Source organism: Vipera berus (genome assembly GCF_964194415.1).
Source record: "Vipera berus genome assembly, chromosome: 5".
Lineage (NCBI taxonomy): Eukaryota > Metazoa > Chordata > Lepidosauria > Squamata > Viperidae > Vipera > Vipera berus.
The window spans coordinates 64,216,338-64,233,771 of NC_138207.1; the positions used below are offsets into that span (position 1 = coordinate 64,216,338).

The 17,434-nt window shown below is 38.5% G+C and overlaps 1 protein-coding gene across 1 annotated transcript in view; it reads right to left on the bottom strand.

The window, feature by feature from the left end:
- ADAM12 (ADAM metallopeptidase domain 12) overlaps nucleotides 1–17,434 on the bottom strand; it is a 308,768-nt gene that overhangs the window by 155,286 nt on the left and 136,048 nt on the right. The gene's annotated exons all lie outside the window — the stretch shown is intronic.

Genomic DNA, 17,434 nt, shown 5'->3' on the forward strand with positions numbered 1-17,434 from the left:
GGAGTGACAAAAATATATAGATTCTGGAACAAAAAGTTTAAGGCTAAAGCTGAAACAGATATATAAAGAAATTTGACAGTTGATTCTGAATACAATGAATCAAATAATGCAATTGCAGAACCTTACATTCTGTCCTTTGCTCTATAGTAGGTATTTTTATCTGTAATAACCAAGTCTATCCAAGAGCTAATTAAAAAATTAAATGTTTAGAGACCAGCTGAGATCCAGGTGTGAAGTTTAACACTAAAGTGAATATCACTATTTATCAACTTTTACATGTAGATATACATTTCAACTATGAAAGAGAATACATTTTAAAGAGTATGTTTTAAATATTCTTTTATGAGAGCCCAGCATGTCAAAATATCAAATGTCAGTATTTTAAGTATAATTTTTATAGAAAAAATATGGTAAATATAGTTTTATCAGCATCTTAACAAATTAACACAGACAGAATAAAATTGTGCAGAGATCCAAGTCTGAAAAGGAAAAGATGGTTTTTATTGCATGAAGGCACTCATTTAGCACCTGACAGCAACTCCTTAAAGCAGCTGTGTTTATGCATTTAAGGAGATGCCAACAGGTGCCACAGGCATCCTCGTGCACATTTCATATCACCTTTCCCTCTTTGAAGCTGGATCACTATATAGCTCTACACAGTTCACTGAATATATGTGACTGTTCCAACCATAGCAAATTGATCTTCATACCTACACAATGCTCTCTATTTTAAAAAGCTTAAGATAAATGCAAAAGTATAAATATTGATAGAATAAAATAAATAAAAAAGATGCTTAGATACCAATGGGAGTCTCTATCTGTGAAAAGAAAAAATATAGTAGAAATACAGAAGGAACATAAAAATGCAGAAAACATTTGGGATTAGCACTGATGATATTACCTAATCTGGGTAATGAAACATCTACAAGAAAACAACCAAGCTCAGAGAGCACCAAGGACCCCTCAATCTGGGATTAACTGAACACGTGAGCCATACTTACTGTGTGTGTAGTTTTTCCTTTGGATTTTATTAGTGTTATAAGAAGCAGATGTAAAGACACCAAACTTTTTAAAAGGTTACTGAGGCTTCTTCTTCCCTTTCCTATTGAGTTCTCATACTCCCCCTTAATCTACCTGCCTTCAGCTGTCTAGGATTCTCTGACTGGCAGAGACTGTAAGGTCTTTCTATCTTTGTCTTAATATCTTAATTCTTGAATATTTTAATTATTTTTCTTGGGTTAATATTCTTCAGTATTCCTGAATACATTTTGATTACTATTTTATATTATGCTATTATGTTATTTTCTTATATTGCCTTGGAATAAAGAACTCCTCTTGGTGTACTTCTAACCTGCAGAATCTGTGACCCAACTCTTGTTTGGCTGGGAAGGCAGCAATATAGTAATGAACTATGCTGATTTTTGTTTATATTATACTGCTGGTATAAATCAAATGCAGGGTAATATTGCAGACTTAAAGCTCTTGCCATTTTTCTGTGAAGGACATTATTATTTTGGCTTGCTTCAAGGCAAAACTGGCCAGAAACCTTCACAAAGAGTACTAACAGCTCATGTTTCTCAGGTGAAATGACTGTTACAAGATTACCTCACGATACAAGATTAGTTAAAATGTTCAGAGGAGGAAAAATGTATCACAAAATGTGATAGGCTTCTCAGTCTAATTTAGACCTCTTTTTGTATTGCTGTGGAACAAAAGTGTTTGGATCTTTGCATACAAAAAAGTTAAGGGTTACCTCTGTTCTGGATACCTACTAACCCCCCTGAAAACTCTCAACGCTGAATAAAGCACGGAGAGCAAAATAATGCAACTAGCATTTCTTTTGTACCTTATAGGGTCCAGTTTGCACATCTATAGTTCTCAATATTCTAAGACTATTTGGTACAGACGTGGCTTGAACTCCAGATATATTATTCTTTCATTTTACTTTTATTAATTTTTAATAAAACTGGCAAATATTTGATTACCTTCAGTGTGGATATTGGAATGCTTTTGTTACCATGCTTAACCCACTTGCTTGTGTGTTACAACTCTGCAATAGATTATATTGTGAGAGGTAGGTGGGCATTTTTATCAATTCTTCAAACTTTTTCTTCACTAAAAACTACAATTTTAGATTCCTTGACTGAAATCACAAGTTCAGTCTGTATTCCTTACAGTATAGAGATGTTGGAAAATGCCCAGCCAAACAGAGAGGAGGGCTTAAGTGGGGGATTAGCCTTGATCTCATTGCACAGCCACAAGAGATCCAGGACTGATCCCTGCCCCCCCTCAGTTTCCATGGAAAACATATATACATATTCCCAAAGGAAGGCATGGAATCTTGGGAGATTCCTGTATAACAGGCAGAAAACAATAAAGTATTTAGCTTGGACTCTAAAACATGTAGTTCTAGTTGCTTGCACCTCCAAACATTTTGCAATCTCAAAAAGATGTTCTCAAGACTATGCTTAATTCTATTATCTTGAATATCATGCCAAAACAGCAAAACTTTGTTTAGTGTGCTCTTCATTAATTTGACTTCCTAAGATTAATTTAACTACATTGAAATAGAGGTGCATGTGAGGAAATTAGCATATCCTTTTGTGTAGGTAGCATTAATAAAGTTTTAATGGCTACTTTTTCAATGCCTAAGAAGTTACAAAATGAACAATGGGAGAAAAATGTGTAGTCACTTTTGTCTCTTATCTCAGTGTAAGTTGTTAGGCAATTGCACAAGGAACAATTAATAAATGAACAATTAATCTTCTGTTTTTTAGACAACTTTTTTCCCTCTTTTCAGATTTTGTTGAATGAGATTGTAAGATCCACTCCATCCCCCAGGGGAAAAAATAACCTACAGTATTTCAATTGTAGTCATGCTTTGACCAGATTTCCACCTGGGAACATCCTTTAAGCTTTGCTAATGGATGTAATGAACCTTGCTAATATGACTTACAATTAATGGAATGTTGCAAGGAGAATAGAATTATCCATGGCAGTGTCACCTCCAGATGGAATGATTGAAAACTGCTGTTTGGAATTGTCCTTGATACTTGGGCAAAATGTCAGTCAGTACTACACTAGTCTGATGTATGGTGCTTCTGGTCCCAAGAAAATTTTTGGATAATCTATACTACTCAGACTACATGTAATTTACTTCATTGTAGTTTTGACTTAAGAGTTCTATTTTCTCTTTCTGCTTCAATATATTTTCAGATGTTACAACAGCAAAATCAACCCCACTACTTGCAGATATCCATTTTTTGTTCTAATTATTGATTAATATACTACATGTGTCTGATTTCATGTATCTCTTCAATACAGGACACAAAAGATGATGAAATGAAAATAAACTGGTTATCTTGTAGCACGACATCTTAGGATGTATGAAAATCCATTCCTATAAATGGATATTCATATTCACATGAAGGATTACATTAAGTCATATTCATAGAAAGGGCTTTTATAAACATATAATTATTGAACATTTTATTCTTAAAATGGAAGGGAGGTTCAAATATGCAGATAAAGTATTCTACCTTTTTTATGTTTGACATTATTTAGAAGTACAGAAACTAAGCTTATATAAAATTGAGGAATTTTAACCATCACATCATGTGATGGAAGAAAAAGAATTAGTCTTTCAGTCATGCAAAACTGAGAAGACAGCCAAAAAGTGGAATAAAACACAGACTTGACATTTCCAGACTCCAACTCTTTGACATGGCGTCCCTAATTTTCAGCTAGTTAAATATATATCATAAGAACCGATGCAAAAGCAATAAACCATTTTCAGTCAATGTGCCTTGGTTACTGCACATATTTTTATTCTTATCACTTTATCACATGTGAACATATTTTAAAAAATACAATAACATTAAGATCTCAAACATTTTTAGTAAAACAAGCAAACAACCCAAATTCCCCAAGCAGTCTTCCAAAAGGAAATGAATAAAATCATTTATAGTATTGTCCTAATTTAATTTAGGAAGTAAAGGGTTGCATCTGCAAAAAAATGATATCCACAAATTTTATGCATAATTTCAATTTTGTGGGCTATTTGCTTCTCTTTTAAAGTGCCAAGATTATTTGGACTGAATTGAAACTAGCAGAGTAAAATTATCTAGTGGTGAAATATGTGTAATCAAAAGAGTTGACTTGTTAAGATTTACTATTTACAGGTGACATTTTAAAAGATGAACATTTTGGAACATATATCACTCTTCATAAAAATGAGGCAAGTCAAAAGCTTAAAGAATACACAATCATAAACAATCTTTCATTTCTGGAATTGCACTATGACTGCACCTTCAGATTCAGAAGGAATTACAATTTATGGATCTTAGTTTATGTAAATCAGTACATTTATCTTGAGATACAACAATCTGTTTTTGCTGTAAAGTGGACATGTCTGGGTGTGCTAGCATCACTCTTTCAGATTTTCAAGCTTTGTACATTTAGTTATCTTTAAGATATCTGTGACTGCAATCAATGATACCATGTTTACATATATGAAAGGGAGTATCATATATGACATGTAAATATCATGTTTCCACAAAAGTAAGACCTACCCCCAAAATAAGCTCTAGCTTGATTTTGGAGGGTGGGCCTACTATAAGATCTACCCCCAAAATAAGCCCATGTTTTGGGGTGAAGTACACTTAAAAATCAACCTTGCAGCCAGGAGTCTCCTCACCGGCCCACTTCTTCTGCGGTGTGCTCGGGCCTGCATTTCACAGGCAGAGGCCTTTCTGGAAGGCCATTGCATCTGAGAACCGACCTATGGGTTGAATCCATAGCTCAGTTCTCAGCTGCAGTGGCCTTCTGGAAATGCCTTTTACTGTGAAATGCAGGCTGGAGCTCCATTCTCAGCTACAAAATGAAGCTGCTCCTTCAGCTGCAGAAGACGTGGGCTGGCTGGGCAGGGCTGTTGGCACCAGAGGTGAGTGGAAGAGACAACCCCCCCTCCCAAAAAAAAGCCTGGTGCCTCTTTTGGAGCGAAAAATAAAAATAAGACCAGGTCTTATTTTTGGGGAAACACAGTATTACCAATTGATGAAGAAAAAGTGAAAGATACACAAAAAAATGTAAGTTGCTGGGGGAAATTGCAATCATTAAAATTTGAGCACTAGTGTGATGGGCCCCATCTGTTTCTTAGCTTAACTATTTCAAAATATAAATGATACTTGCTATTTAGTTAACTACTCTCCTGGCTAAATTGAAATAACATTTCTAAAGTGTTTCCTAGTTCTTAAGAGAATAGAGTAAATAAAATATGTATTTTGTTTTTCCTTTTATTCTACTTCTTTCCTTCCAGGTATGGAAATACGCAGCTGAAGTACATTTCTTAGATTTATTCAGGAGAAAATCCCATAAAATTAAAAACAGCTTGCCTCCCTTTTCTACCCACATTGTGCATAATATTGCAATCCTTTTTTTAAAAAAAAACTTTCAAGAAGTGGGCCAGCTTTGAGAAATTGAAAATTGTAGAAGCAAGAATGAGAAATGGTTTAGAAAACAGAAGTTTAGCATTTATGAAATTGTCTGATAGAAATGAGAGAACAATATATGTACAAAAGGAACGTGATGCTATTCCAGTCAATGGTTTCCACTAAGACATGTGGGTCCCACATTAATGAAGATGCATGCCTGTTACCATTTATATCTGTTGGTATAATCTTTAGAGGAGAATTACAAAATATTTTGAAGACACCAGGAACAGTTAAACTACTAAATTCTTATTAGCTAGCATCAAAAGGATATCATTACCATTCAACTGCATTATAAAAATTAATAGAGGAGACCTTTCAACTATCATTAATTCAGAATAAAGAAATTCCCATTATGAGGCATTAGCAACAGATGGTCACCTAAGATAATGACTAAGTGACAAAAAAGAAATTGTCAGCTATATAATTACACATATGTGTGTTTAGAATTATGAAAGCACAATTGTTTGTTGGTCGTTGTGTTCTTCCTACCATGATTGGTTTTATTTATTTATTTTAAAGTTTATATTAGTAAACTTTACTACCTTATCTTCTAAGACCTTTTACTTCCAAATATCATTATAGCATATAATACTAAAATGTCAAATGTTCATGCAACAGTAACTTTATACAATTCCTTTAGGCTTATGATATTCTATTAAAGTAATTAGTAGCATATGCACAACACAATAGGTCCAAAAGGCAGTGCAACTGCACTTCTGAACTGCTCACTTTCATAGGACACCAATGAAATTAATCCTCAAATCATACCTAGCTGCTTAACTTTTTTAAATCTCATCATAGCCTTGGATAATAATGGAACAAAATGTGGGATCAGAGCAGAAAGAGTCGGCCACATTCACAGTGTAAATGTCAGGTGAGTGTCAGATATCTCTCCTACCCCGATAGTATATCAAGTATATCATCTCTTTATTTTGTTGAATAAATAGAATAGCCAAGGGAAAGGAGTTTTCAAATGCTCACAATCATATTGTAGGACAGGGGTCTCCAAAGCTAACAACTTTAAGACTTGTGGACTTCAACTCCCAGAATTCCTCAGCCAGCATGGGAGGAATTCTGGCAGTTGAAGTCCACAAGTCTTGAAGTTGCCACGTTTGGTGACCTCTGCTGTATGAGACAGTAGAAAGGAAGGCAGCTCCTCTTCTACTCGATTCCTCAGCACATGGGACACCGGAATCTGTTTAAGTTTGTGGTTTCGTTTTATGTTCTCACATTTCTCAGTGTTCAGTGCAGATACAGTATATGGCAACGCCATGATTTCAGTTTACATATACATTTAGAGCTCATATGTACAAGTGACAAAATGAAGATGAAATTCTGAGAAGAGCAAATATAGCATAGCTGGCTGGGGAATTCTGGGAGTTGAAGTCCACGGGTCTTAATGTTGCCAAACTTGGGGACCCCTGTTGTAAGAGACAGAGTGTCAGGACCCACCCCAAACCACGTCTTAGGAAGACAAAAACTCTTGGAGTCAGGTTTTTAGTCCAAAAGAAATCTTTACTATGACATGCTCGGTTGTAGGAAATGAGACAGGGCTTAATGGTTCCACGATGTAAATCCTTATAAAGAGTTCCTGGTTTAACCCCCCTTAATCCCCATTTGGTCAGTCCCCCCATCCTTCCTCTCGTATCATCCATCTCGTGGGAAAAAGGAAGTTAGGACCCTTTTGTTTATTGCTGTCTACCGTGACAAAAGCCAGATGCTAGCCCCCCCTTTTGTTTCCCCAGTTCAAAAGGCTTCTCCTTTCCTTTGAAATGCCTATTGCCGGTTCAATACACATCTATCCTCTTCTCTTCGGGAGATGGCAGAATCCATGGGATATGTTTGAAACATTCCATTTATGAATATGATATAAATGGATTCTGACAGTCCGCTCTCCTTAGAAGAAAGATGTGCCCATCTGTAGGGGGAGAAAAGAAAAGAGAAGAAAAAAAAACATGTGTAAATGTTAACTCGGTTTGTTTGGATATTCTGTATGAAATCTCTTAAGCAGCTTTGGTGCTTTAACGTGGTGTTTACTGACCCATTCATTTTCTGAGGAGGGGAGGTGTTTCCAAGCCACTAGATATTGAGTTGTTCCATGATGTCTCCTGGAATCCAGAATTTCCTTCACCTCGAAATGTTGTTCTCCTTCCACCATGATGGGAGGTGGTGGTGGTGGAATTTTTGTTCGTAGGGGAGATTGTTGTTCTCTCTTTATTAGACTGCAGTGAAAGATTGGGTGTATTCGTCTAAGATTTTTAGGTAGTTCTAATTCAACTGTTACTGGGTTTATGATTCTTTTAATTGGAAAAGGTCCAATGTATTTTGGTCCTAGTTTTTTACAGGGTTGGAGAGACTTAAGGTATTTTGTAGACAGATATACCATCTCTCCCACCTTGAACGGTGTGGGATCAGATCTTTTCTTGTCTGCCTGTGTCTTGTGTGCTAATCTAGCCTCTGTTAATGCTTTTCTGACAATAGGCCAGGTGTATTGTAACTGAGCAATCCATTCCTTTATTTCTGGAATTACCGGTTCTTTTGGAGTTAGATCAGGTATGGGGTTGAAGCTCTGGCCTGTGGCTACTTGAAAAGGAGTGTAACCTGTGCTGGAGTGAATTGCGTTGTTATATGCCACTTCTGCGAAAGGCAGCAGGTCTGTCCAATTGTTCTGCTGAAAATGTACATAACATCTTAAATATTGTTCAAGTACAGAGTTAGCCCTTTCCGATTGCCCATTACCCTGAGGGTGATGACTAGATGTCAGTCCTTGGGTGGTTCCTAACAGAGATAAAAATTCCTTCCAGAATGCTGAGGTAAATTGCACCCCCCTGTCAGATATGATGCGTTGTGGTGCCCCATGCAATCTGTAAATATGTTGTACAAAAAGTTTTGCTAATGCTTTTGCAGTAGGAATTTTTGGGCAAGGTATGAAATGGACTTGCTTAGAGAACAGATCAGTAACAGTCCAGATAACGGTGTTTCCGTTGCTTTCTGGTAGTTCCACAATAAAATCCATGGCTATTTCTTTCCATGGGGCTGAGGGATTCGCCACCGGTTGTAACAGACCTGGCGGTTTCCCTTGCAGTCTTTTGGCCATTGCGCAAATTTGACAGCTACCCACATAGCTTTCTATGTCCTTTTTCATAGATGGCCACCAAAATTGCCTTTTAGTTAAGTGTAAGGTTTTTACAAAGCCAAAGTGTCCTGCTGATTTTGTATCATGGCACAGTTGCATGAAATTGATTCTCTGTGTGGCTGGTATATATAGCTTCTCCTCCACCCACGGCAGTCCATCTTTAATTGTGCACACATGTTTATTTTTCTGGAACCATTCATCACTTTCCAAAGATTTCCTGAATTCTATTCCAGTTTGGCTATCTACCTTCGGCTTCATTTTTTCTTGTGCCCTGGTGGTGACTGGTGCTGCCAGTTGTTGTTCCGGTACAAGTGGTTTAAAGTCAGTAACTCTTGTGCTGTTATATTGGGGCATGCAGGATAATGCATCTGCCAGGAAGTTCTTTCCCCCCGGTAAGTGTTTGAGAGTGAAATTGAATCGGTGAAAGTGTTGGGACCAGCGGGCTTGCTTAGGAGTGAGCTTCCTGGGCGTTTTTAGTGCTTCTAAATTTTTGTGGTCAGTCCAGACTTGGAAAGGTATTTTATTTCCTTCCAAAAATTGACGCCAAGTTAATAATGACCACCTTAATGAGAATGCTTCCTTCTCCCATATTGGCCATCGTTGTTCAGTTTCTGTAAGTTTCCTGGATGTATATGCGCAAGGTTGCAACGCCCCCTCATCATTTTCTTGTAGTAATACGGCTCCGACTGCTACGTCGCTCGCATCTGCCTGTATTACAAAAGGTTTGTTGGGATCTGGGTGTTTAAGTACAGGTTCCGCAGAAAAGAGTCTCTTTAGCCTCTCAAATGCTGCTTGACATTCCATTGACCATTTCAGAGGCTGGCTGGGTTTCACGGGTGACCCCCCCTTCGTTTTCAACAAATTTGTGAGGGGCATGGCTATTTGGCCAAATGCAGGGATGAATTGGCGGTAGAAATTTGCAAACCCCAGGAAACTTTGCAATTGCTTCCGTGTGCGGGGGGGTGCCCACTCTAGTACTGCCCTGACCTTCTCTGGGTCCATTTCGATGCCCTCTGGGGATATGCGATATCCCAGGTAGTCGATTTTTTCCTGATGAAATTCACACTTCGATAATTTAGCATATAAATGGGCAGCTCGCAATTTCTTCAGGACTGCTCTGACTAGTTTGATATGTTCCTCTTTGGTTTCTGTGAAGATAAGGATGTCATCGAGGTAAACCAGGACCCCCTTATATAGGTGCTCTCTCAGTACGTCATTAATTAATTGCATAAAGACTGCGGGGGCCCCTTGCAGTCCAAATGGCAATACTTTGAATTGATAGCACCCCATTGGGCAGTTGAATGCAGTTTTCCATTCGTCTCCTTCCTTAATCCTAATATGGTAGTATGCTTCCCTCAGGTCTAGTTTGGTAAAAATCTTTCCTTTCGATAGGTGGGATAGCATATCCTTCATTAGGGGAAGGGGGTATAGATTACATTCACTAATTGTATTTAGGTTCCGGTAATCCACAACCAAACGAAAGGAACCATCCTTCTTCTCCCTGAACAGAACCGGGGCGGCTACTTTGGGTTTGGCGGGCTCAATAAATCCTCTTTCTAAGTTTTTCTTTATGAATCTTTCCATTTCTGCCATTTCCCTTGGGCTCATGGCATACATCCTGGGTTTTGGGAGTTTTGCCCCAGGTTTGAATTCTATGGTGCAGTCTGTGGGGCGGTGGGGGGGGGGAGCTCATCTGCTCTTTCCTCACTAAAAACCTCAGCCAGGTCCCTGTATTCCTCCGGTATCTCTGTTAGCCCCTTCTCTTCCCCCACTGCTGCTTTTTCCTCCCTCTGGGTTGGGGGGGTGTTTGGGGGTTTTACGTTTTCCTGTTCCCCTTTTGGGAAGTTGAGTTCTGCAGTCCTCCAGTTTATCCCGGGGTTCCATTTCTTCAGCCATTCCAGTCCTAAAATCATTGGGCATGCCATGCCTGGGGCCACTATAAATGTTATGTCTTCCTCATGGGACCCCAGGGACATGTGGAGTGGTAGAGTGGCTAGGGTAGCTGGTCCCCCCCCTGCTATAGACCCGTCTAATTGACTGAAGGAGATTGGTTGTTTTAGCCTCCTCACTGGGATGCTCAGTTCCTCCACCAGCGTTGGGCTGATGAGGCAGCGGATGCAGCCAGAGTCTATCAAAGCTTTTATTTCATTGGCTTTTGGTGCAGAGGAAGCTAATATAGTTACTGTCTTAAGTATGGGTGGAAGAGGTCCACTTACCAAAGGTTCTCCCTCTGAGCTGCAGTGTAGGCCGGAGTCCAATCCCAGGTTTTGGCAGAAATTGTGGACTCTACAGCCTCTGTTCCCTTCATGGAAGATTCTTTTGGGTTGCCTTGAGACTTCCCCAGCTTTTTGGAAGATGGTGCCTCTGTTTTGCGTGGAGGGGCTTTCGAACGACATTCTGCAGCACAGTGGCCCTCTCTCCCGCAATTGAAACATCCCTTTGATTTTTTAGCCGTGGCCGGTGGGTTTTCCCCCTCACGTGTTTGCTCGAGTGGCGGGCGGCCCCATGGTTTTCCTCTGCGTTGTCTTTTCAATAGGTCTATTTCCACTTCCTCTGCCAGGACATACCAGTCATCGAGATGGTAGGGGTCTCCCCGAGGCAGGCAAGCGTCATACAGGTCGTAGTTTAGACCGTCTTTGAAATGGCTGAGGAGGATGTCTTCTGGCCAGTTCAGCTTGCTGGCGATGGCTCGGAATTCTTGGGTATATTCGGCCACTGTTCTCCTGCCCTGCCTCACCGTCTTGATTCTCTCCCGGGCCTTCCGGTCAGCCAAAGGGTCCTCGAATCGTCGCCTCAAGGATGACATGAATCGGTTGAAGTCGTTGAGTTCTGGGGCGTTGGAGTCATGCAGGTTCACCACCCAGTCTGCGGCCGTCCCGTCCAGGGCAGATTGCACAATTCGGATGCGTGTTTTGTCACTGGGGATGTCCCGTCCGTACTCTTCCATGTAGCTGAGGACTTGGGTTAGGAAAAATCCCAGTCGTGATGGCTCCCCCTTGAATTTTGCTTCCAGGGGTGGGAATCTTTGGCTGGATCGTTGTCTGCGCCGCAGAGTGTATCGCTCCTCATCTCGATCCCCATCTGTGGGTCTGGGGGGGGTGGGTACCGCTGAGTCAGCGGCTCCTGTTCCATTAGACAGCCCTGGGGTTTCAGGTGTTGGATTCCTTCCGTTACCCCTCCAGTTGCGACCCCAGGTGTTGTGGTTTCCAGCTCTCTCCTCCCTTAGTGAGCTCAGGGTTGTTTTCATCAAGTCAATAGCTTTTTCCAGAATCCGCTCTTCCTCACTGGCGTGCAGGGAGTTCTCCATCTCTTGTTTCCATTCCGGTTGGTGGTCGCTCCGTCTCAGGGTCACTTCTCTCGAAGCCTTTTCCCACTCACTTTTCCTTCCAACGTCCATCGACCACCGGGGTTTTTGTTCGTGCTGCTCCGCCGTTTCCTCCCAGGAGGAATATGATGCTTCAGTTTCCCAATGTTTCTGGGAGTTCGGCTGGGAGGAAGGCTCCTTCTCCGTGGGGCTTCCTTCCCTTCTTGCTTCATCGTCAGACATCATATTTATTTGCAAAGTCCCCCGGTAAGGTTCTTCTTCCCGGGTTGACTTTCGTTGCAAGCCCTGTCTAATGTCAGGACCCACCCCAAACCACGTTTTAGGAAGACAAAAACTCTTGGAGTCAGGTTTTTAGTCCAAAAGAAATCTTTACTATGACATGCTCGGTTGTAGGAAATGAGACAGGGCTTAATGGTTCCACGATGTAAATCCTTATAAAGAGTTCCCGGTTTAACCCCCCCTTAATCCCCATTTGGTCAGTCCCCCCATCCTTCCTCTCGTATCATCCATCTCGTGGGAAAAAGGAAGTTAGGACCCTTTTGTTTATTGCTGTCTACCGTGACAAAAGCCAGATGCTAGCCCCCCCTTTTGTTTCCCCAGTTCAAAAGGCTTCTCCTTTCCTTTGAAATGCCTATTGCCGGTTCAATACACATCTATCCTCTTCTCTTCGGGAGATGGCAGAATCCATGGGATATGTTTGAAACATTCCATTTATGAATATGATATAAATGGATTCTGACACAGAGAACCCAGAGGAATTGGAAGGATTCATGAGGAATTTAGTCCAAAGCCTTAGCTAAACAGATTTCATTATTAGGATGCAAATTTAGTAGAGACAGCATGGGATAGAGAAGTAAACAGTTGTTTTGTTTACATGGGCGCAAAGGCGCATTTCATTTGTGTTGGAATTGCACACTATGGTGCAAAACACTGATATACTGTAGGTAATGGGACAAACTCCCTAGTAGGTTGTTATGGAAATGCCAGTCTTAACAAGACACAAGTGCAAAGGGAAACTTTGGGGGGATTTTCAACATGTGTAAATGACCAAATGTTGGATTAGCCAATATGACAACACTCCTGAAATGCCTTCTGTAAAATAGGCTATATAAGGTTACTTGTATGTGTGTTTATTTGTTTTACTTATTAATCATATTTGTATAGCCATCCACATCACCAAAGATGACTCTGGGCAGCACACAATAATTGGATAAAACAACAGATATAAAAAATATTTAAAAACCGCATTAAGTAATAAATAGTTAAAAAAAAGTTTAGGGACTTTCACCTGGGAATGTTAATTAATATGTCCTTCCGTGTCTCTTTAAGATTTTTCAGATTCTTGCCCTTCTAGAGATTTTAATACATGTCCTGACTGAGTAGAAGAATAGTAGCATCCAGGTAGCAAAAAAGGAAGAAGGCTACTGGGGGTTGTCTCAGGGTTTTTCTCTAGCAACAGATGTATTTATAAGATATAGATACTGATATGCATACACACGTATATAAATCCCTATTGAAAACAAAAGCCCATAATGGTCTTTGCTTTGAATCTTTTAGCAACAAAAATAAAGAACTAAGACTAACATTACTGGTATAGTTATATTAAGGAAGAACATTTTTTTTATCATAAAGCATATGGTTCCAAGAAATGGTGGAATGGGAGGCAATTTTGTCATGCTTTAAATACCATCAATGTTAAGAAAAGGTTTTGTACTGTTAATAAGGGACAACCTTTAGGTATTTTCATAATGAAGTGCTGATCTAATCATTCTATATATGTTCTGTAGGCTGTGGCCAAATGTAAGCATGCTTAGAATTTACAGTGAACAACAGAGATCTCCTAAGCGTACTTGTTCAGCACTAAATCCCATGGTAATCAAAAGATATTATTAGCAAGTATGCTCAGAATAACAATGCTATATTTTAGGCTTGGAATAAGAGGATAATAAGCCTTATATGAGTCAGGTTTACAGTGTAATCCTATATGCTTGGAAATCTCATTTTAAACAATAAGATAAATCTATCTAAAAATAATCAGTTCAGTGAACACTGTCGAAAATGTACAAAGAAGAGAAAAGCACATGAAATGCCAGAAATGTCACAGCAATTATATTTTTACAATTGGTTTTTTGAGAGAAAAACAGTTGCTTCCACAAAAATAGATGGTTTGTTTAACAAAGCAAAACAATTTCAGCTTTCAAAAATCTTTTGTGCAGACAAGCCTTTCATCAGTTAGAAGTTCCATCTAGATCGTAGGAACATTTAACTAACTATGGGAGAGGTTTATCACATAGAAATTGCACAACCAGGGCAATGTTTGCACTTATTATCTTACCCAAACTAAACATCAGAATGCTTGTTGCTCATCTGAAAATATGGCATACATACAGACGCACAAATGTAACTTCTGTTTAAATCTCATATTCACAAAATAAGATTAATTCTCTGGTAATTGGGGTAGAAGTTGAAAATGTCATAGATTTATGTTTTGCCTGTAGTCTATAAATTGAAATCTCTATTTCTCAGTTATTAGGAGGAAACATTAGAACAGTTTTCTAGCCAAAACAAATACACTCTTAATTTCTAAACAATTATTATATTGTTATGGGTATAAAAAAAATAAACATGTTACGTTGTTTGGCAGTAACAAAGAAACCCAAGAGCCTTGTGGAATCTTGAAGACTAATCAGATGCTATTATCACAAAGACTTTGTAGATTGTACGTTTTTTTAAAATCAGCTATATGGAGAGTGGTCCAGAGGGGAAAAACATTCAAATCCCCACAATTGAGGAAGGAGAAGAGATGATATGGTAAGGAAAGACGAAGTTATTTTACAGGTGTGAGATAATAATCTAATAGGACTTTACAGTTTCTCTTCTCCCTAGTCTCACCACTTGGAGTTCAAAGACAAAATGCATTCTTATTGTCTATTTATTCTGTTACATAGAAGCTTTATCCAATATAATTAATTGATATAAATCTGAAAGCAAGAAAGGCAATATCAAAAACCAACTGGGGAAAAACCTGAACTCCCCAAGACCTTTTGTCTTTGACCTCAAGATAGTGATGTTTTAGAAAAGGAACTAAAAAGACTCACTTTAATTAAACTGGAGTTCATTCCATGATTCAATACCATTTTTCATGGATTAAACGTAGGGCAAACCTATGAATCAAATTAGGTTAACTCCATTTCTGTGTGAGAATGACCATGCTAGGGTAATAATAACTAGGTCAGACTTAACTGCAATACTTATGGAGTATTCTCTCTCACTTTTACTTTCACCAATTATCCTTCCCCTTCTATTTCTCCCAGCCATATAAATCTGCCTCTTAGAATGAAAAGCTCTTTCTAAGTTTCACTGATCTCTGTGATGCTGTAAGATTCATAGCTGCTTTTGCTGCATAGATAGAAATAGCTACTTCCTTGAAACACTACGTTTTGTGGCTTATTTAGTTTTACTGCTTAAAGCATTAGTGTTTCAATCTTTAAAATAATTCTGAGTCTGACCTTCTCCTCATTGTTTCATCACATTTTCTCTTCTCCAACAATTATGAATGGATTATGATATACAAAATCAGATATTATAGTACACAAAATCAGATATGGTAATAATTAGCCTTTAAGGTGATACAGTTGTTTCTATTTTTGTTCATGATTGATCATCATTAACAGAACTTTGGGAATGACTATTTGCCAGTTGATCTAGTTCTCTTCTTCCATACATCCATGAAGCTGACTCAAAATGGGGTAATGAAGTTTTGAAACATTTTATGGAAATGCAAAGTACACATTTAGCAAAGCAAAGGTTGGCGTCTAAAACAGGTGGTCCTTCCTTAATTACCACCTGTTCAGCAACTGTTAAAACTTGTGACAGTGCTAAACAATGGGTGTTTTCAATCAGTCCACAGCTCAAGATTACAACACTGCAGCATGATATTTGTTGATGTTTCCATGATATTTCATCTATTTTCCTCTTTCATGTAATAATAAATAACCCATACATAATTCAAGAGTAAGACCCTGAACAAAGATTTTAGAAAATAATTACTACAGATCAGTTATGAATATTTAAACAATTAAATATTGAATTTCTGGGATGTATAAGCTTTAAGAAGCAGGACTCTATTTGCAGTTCTAATTCAAGGTTTTATTTATTTATTTAATGAATTTTTATTGCCACTCATCTCAAAAAATGACTCTGGATGAGGAACAGTTTTAAAATTAAAACAAAAGCAGTTACTTTTTCTAAAATCAAAATAAACAGCAGCAGGAAAAAACAACACCCATTAACACAGCCAGAAGATAGGTTGCTTCACACACTCAGAGCCACAGGCCTGGGCACAAAACCAATTCTTTAGGATGTTATGAAAGTGCAGTTGAGTGTCCTGATCAGACCCAACCTGATCTCCAGAGGGAGAACGTTCCAGAGGGCAAGTGCAATAGAAGAAAAGTTCCATCTTCTGTGCCCTAACTAACATGTTATTTATTCATTCATTATGTTCCTATACTTCTCTTCCCAAAGAGTCAGCACAATTAACATTTAGACCACTTAATTAAAACAAAATAATCAATTCTAGTCAGGGCTTTTTTCCTCATAGAACGCTCAGAACGGAGTTCCGGCACCTTTTTTTGGATGGAACCCTGTAGGGTAGGCAAGGCGGTTTGTATGACATGTGTGAGTTCCTGCACCTTTTTCTTTTACAAAAAAAGCACTGATTCTAGTCAAAACCATTGTATTTAAATTATTGTAAAATCATGAAAATCACTAAGAGTCAAGGTGAATTTTTTTAAACTATCGCCACAAGCCTCTAAAGAAGCAAGATAACTGATAACTGTAGGGAGAGATTTCCACAATCCAGGAGAAATGATGGGAAAACAATTCCCAAGTTACCACCTAATCGTGCCCAAAAGCTTCTGCTGATTTTCTTAATGAATAGTGGGGTTAATGCAAAATAAAAAAACAGACATTATCTCAGATTAGCTGAGCCTAAGATATTTATATTTTGCCTGGATATCCACAAGAAATCTATGCAATGTTTTTTTTTAAAGTTGTTGGAGGGAGGGTCAAAAAGTGAAGATGGTGCCCACAACCATACAATTAAAGTCCTGCCAATTTTTTCCATGCACCACACAAGCAACACAAGTAAGAAAGGATGGGGCTTAAATCATGTGTTGGAAACTTGGCAAGATGGGTGGTGTATACATTTCATAATAAATAATAAAATAATAAATTATATGATTTCAGTGCAAAGACAGCTAAATACAGAATGTTTGGCATTAGTTCAATGTAGAGTTTGCCAGTTGATGCTTCACTACATCAAATTCTCTTCCATTTTATGCAAGATTCCAGATACTATTCATATCCTCAGAAATCATAATTTGAAACAGATCTAAAGTAATCTTATAAGAAAGATTTCTGGACATCCCTTAGCTGACTTTGCAGAAATATTGAAGCCCACACCAACCTAGATACCAGATG